This window comes from Austrofundulus limnaeus, unplaced genomic scaffold (genome assembly GCF_001266775.1).
Source record: "Austrofundulus limnaeus strain Quisiro unplaced genomic scaffold, Austrofundulus_limnaeus-1.0 Scaffold588, whole genome shotgun sequence".
NCBI lineage: Eukaryota > Metazoa > Chordata > Actinopteri > Cyprinodontiformes > Rivulidae > Austrofundulus > Austrofundulus limnaeus.
The window spans coordinates 228,534-233,533 of record NW_013952990.1 but is presented as its reverse complement, the minus strand read 5'-3'; positions in this window follow the sequence as shown (position 1 = coordinate 233,533).

The window sequence follows — 5,000 nt, the reverse complement described above, 5'->3', positions numbered from 1 at the left end:
GTCTGTTTCCTGGTTGTAGAACTCTCTTTATTGTGGGATGGATCAGTCTTTGGTTCGTCGTCTACAGCTGGTTCAGAACTCAGCTGCCCGTTTATTAACAGAGACAAGACGTCGCGAACACATCACTCCGATTTTGTATTCTCTTCACTGGTTGTCTGTTTCTTTTAGAATTGTTTTAAAGATTTTGTTTTTAGTTTTTAAATGTCTAAATGGTTTGGCACCTCATTTTCTCACTGAGCTTTTACAGCCTCACATTCCAAATAGATCCCTGAGATCTGTAAATTAAAAGCTTTTAGTTGTTCCCAGGTCTGGGCTTGTGACCAGGGGAGACAGAGCCTTTTCAGTTGCAGGACCTCGGCTCTGGAACAACCTCCCACTGTCTGTGAGGTCTGCTGGGTCTCTAAATGAGTTTAAGTCTCTGTTAAAAACTCATCTGTTTAAACAGGCATTTGAGTCTGAAGAGCAGGATCATTAGGCCAGCCTTTGCTGTTTTGTTTGATTTTATTGTTCATTTTATTACTGTACTTTGTTCATTGTTTTTATTTTATGCACCTGTACAGCACTTTGGTTTTTATTGTGCTTTATAAATAAACGATGATGATGATAATGGAGGTTTATGCAGGTATTTTCTACAATTCATCACTCAGCAGTGCAGCTGAATTGAGTTAAATTGACATATAAAAAACTAAATCTCAAAGTGTTGTTTGCTTTTTCTGGATGAAATTAGGTTTAACAATAACTAAACACTAGAAACAATGTCAATTCAGCAAAGTCTGTCATTTCCAGTCGTGGATTTCTGACTGAGAGAACTGAGCTCTGAAGGATAAAACAAGCAGAGAATATAAAGGTGAGAGCTTCAAGATAAGATTTTATTACTTTATCTACACAATGATCAATAAAAACTGAAGTTTATGAAAACTGAACCATAAAGACGGCAAATAAACAACACAATAAAACCGCTTCTAACCTGCATCTTATCTGTTACTCGCCTTTTCTTTTGTCTTATAGAGCGGTTTAATCTCAAACAAGGGAAGCTGTTTTCATTTAAACTATCATAATGCTAGAAAAGCTATAAAACAGGTCTCTGTGGCAGATGTGAACCTGACACTCCAACATGTCCTTCATGTCTTACAGTGAGACATGAAGCTTTTCAGAACATTTCAATAAAACAAAGTGATGAAAGCATTAAATGTTTATTGTTTAAATGTTGTACAGTTTATTTAGCAGTAAATAAACTGTACACAGTCAGCTATCAGTGTGATGCGCAGGGACCAGGGGCGGAGCCAGGGGGTGGCCATGGCCACCTCAGACAAACCTTTGGCCACCCCATTAGCCACCCTGCAGTACACACCCCTTCCACAGTGAAACAACCTTTAGGGGTGTAATAATCCTCCTGGACAGTTGTCAGCAGTGTTTAACAGATTGAAACATCACCAAGCTCAAAGAAGTGACAAAATGTGATTGTTTTCTTTATGTTATCTGACTTACAAATGTTTTTGTTTTTTGTCACCATAACACAGTGTCATTTTCTATTATGAAGGCTGTATGATGCTTTGTCCGTTTTGGTTATGAGTAGACTTGTGACTAAATCAGAAAAAGTGAAATGCCCCTTTGAATTCACTGTTGGTGATTATCAATATTGCACCTTTTCATTGGGTAAAGTTGTTAATATTAGTTTTAAACATGCAGTTGAAGGTCATCATTATTTGGCACAATGACGTGTTACAATTAAAAATAAATTAATAAAAAAACAATATAAAAGTAAAAAGCACCCACATAGTCATTGGAAATGATAAATTGTGTCACATTAGTTAATATTAGTTTTAAACATGCAGTTGAAGGTCATCATTATTTGGCACAATGACGTGTTACAATTAAAAATAAATTAATAAACAATATACAAGTAAAAACACCCCTAAAGTCATTAGATATGATAAATTGTGTCACATTAATTAACCTTATCTCAGCAGTAGCAGTGAGTTTAAAAACAGGATAATGAAACTAGTTTAATGAAGAATCTGTCTCTGAAATAATTATTAAATCAAGTGTTTCTTAAAAGTATGTTTAACAACCTGGTAAAATACACCAGAACAGGGGCGCAGATAGGATTTTTGAACTGGGGGGACCAAGTTTTCAGCAAATGATATCCATCTAAGTAATTTTTAGTAATTTGATTAGTTACTTTCATAATAGCTTTTGAGTGAATGGTTTGCAATAAAATGGCATTATAGAATTATTTGAAATTAAAGAAGAAAAATGAACATTGTTAAACACCTTCCAAGTCAACACTAACCATACATTGTTAAACTGTAATTTGTAAGGAGTACGACTGATCCACCAAAACTTGCCTCTAATGCATTTTATTGCAACATTTCAACATTGTGTGAACTCAGCAATGTAAAGAACATATTTACATAAATATCTGAATACTGACAATTAAACTCACATTTAAAATGACAAACAGTAACATCCTTTCTACTTTTTGATTTACTTTCTAGAAGCAGACTCATTGAAGGACCCAAAAACATCTTTCCTCTTTGCATTACCCTGAACATATTGCTGAGCAATGTCCTTCCTGTCTAGTCTGTCAAGCCTCTCTTGGTGAATATGGCACACAGCAATGCCATTAAGCCTTTTTTGAGTCATGGTTGATCGCAACCATGTTTTTAATCGGCGTAACCCACTAAAGCTACGCTCTGCCTCAGCAGATGAAATGGGCACCACCATCAACAATCTCACAAGTGTCTCCACCTGATCAAAAAGGCCACGGACTTCAGGGGGCATTTCTTTCAAAGCATGCACGGCATCTGCAGTTGTGTTTGTCTTGGACTTGTTTTTAAACATGGCCAGTTGGACTCTCAAGTCTTCCTCTTTCAGTTCAGGATATTTGCGAATTGCTGCATCATTTGTAATGGGACTCAGGAGTGATATTTCCAGATCTTTTAATGTCTGAATTCCTGGTTGCATAAATCTTTCAGCGATTTGCACATCTACTGTGTCTAGGACACTAGAACTGTACTCTGTAAAAATCCAGAGCTGATCTAGGYGTGTGTGCTGGAGCCTCCTCGGAGTATTTTTTAGGGGGCTTATGTGCACGAGGTAGAACAATGGGCTCTAGTGACAGATTGACACACATGTCCTCTGCCTCCTTAAAGACTGCCTCAAAGTGTTCTGTATTTCTTTTGGATTTCAAGCTATCTTTGACCAAGGAGACTGCAGAGAGCATACCCTCCATTGTCTGAGTCTTTTTCTGGAGAGATGTGTTTAGAACCTCTAGTTCATTGATCACATCTAAACCAAGCAGAAGTCCAAGTACAACATTACCCTGTTGCAGTCGAACACGTAAACCCTCTGCCCTGCTTGCAGTCTCAGAGTGACTTGCAGCCATTTMTTYTAGTGCTCTTAGTACCATCCCATACTGGCTGAGAACAGCACGGATGGCAGGTGAGCGCACTGTCCATCTTGTGGGACATAAAGGCCTGATGGACAGGCCTGGTCCTTCCCCTGCAGCTGCAACAATGGCCTTAAACTTGTCTTTCAACTTACCAGACTGACCAAAAAATGTGCCAAGGTCATGTATCCAGTCAAGTGCATTCCGCACAACAAACGAGGCTGAGCAAGCTTGCTGTGTAACTAAATTGACACAGTGTGCTCCACAGTGTACATATGGTGCTAGTGGCTGTGTTCGCTGAATAACAGCCTGTGCACCTGADTACTTTCCAGACATATTCAAGGCTCCATCATATGCCTGACCTCTGAGGCCTGATATYGGCAAATTCAGCCTCAACAGAACATCCGAAATGATCCTGGCAAGGTTTTCACCTGTTGTAGAGGTTACTTCATACATTCCTATGAAGTCTTCGTGCACCAGAAAATCTGTGTCAACATAACGTAGGCATATTGCCTCCTGCTCGACACCAGAGATATCCCTTGWCCCATCCACAATAACAGAATACTGCAACACAGGTAACGACCTGATTTCATCTGCTATATTTCTGATAACTGATGAACTCATCAAATTTATTCGCTCATTTTGACACTCCCAAGATGTGTGCAACCCCCTCTTTGCAGATAGCCATTTACTGAATGACTGATCRTCTTCAGCTTTGTATTTCAGTAGCTGGTCAATGTTACCTTGATGCTGCCCATGCCCTCTAAARGCCAAGCCCTGTCTTGCCAGAAACATTTCACCCCCTATTATTTTTAACAGGTTAGCTCTGTTTTCTGCTTGCTGTGTACTGACTGCACTGCACAAATGTGTAGTAACTGGCCTGTTTTCATAAGCAGCAGTTGTAATTGCCAGTTGGCGACCCTCTGATTTCTCATGCACGGCAAATTTTCAAGTGCTTTTTTCCATTTTTTAAATGTCGGTTTCCCTGTCTTAAAGTATTTAGAGCAGTGAAAACACAGAAGACCATCAGTCCCCATATTAACATGCAGCCAGGGATATTTCTCATACCATGCCTTTTGGAATGTCAATGTCCGGCCTTTGAGCACTTGTTTTTGCAGTACTTTAGGATCTGGTTGATTTGGCTTTGTATAAGTTATTATCTTGTCAACGTCCTCTCCTGCTGTGTCTTCACCTGTCAATTCTTGTACTGTCTCTGCTTCTTTTGTCTGCATCAATTCTGTCCCTGGCTGATCCAATCTTGACTGACTAGAGCCTGTTTCACTGTCATCAGGAACTACCTGCAGGCCAAGAGGATAATGTTAACATTTTAAATCTTGTGGTTTCACTTAACTTCTTAGTTAAAATATCATTATATATAAAATGCATTACTTCTGTTTTTCCTTCCTCATACAGTCTTTTTCTGCTGTGACTGCTCCCTGGCTGATCCTCTCTTGACTGACTAGAGCCTGTTTCACTGTCATCAGGAATTACCTGCAGGCCAAGAGGATAATGTTAACATTTTAAATTTTGTAATTTCACTTAACGTCTTAATAAAGTAACATTAAACATAAATGATAATAATAATAATAATAATAATAATAATAATAAT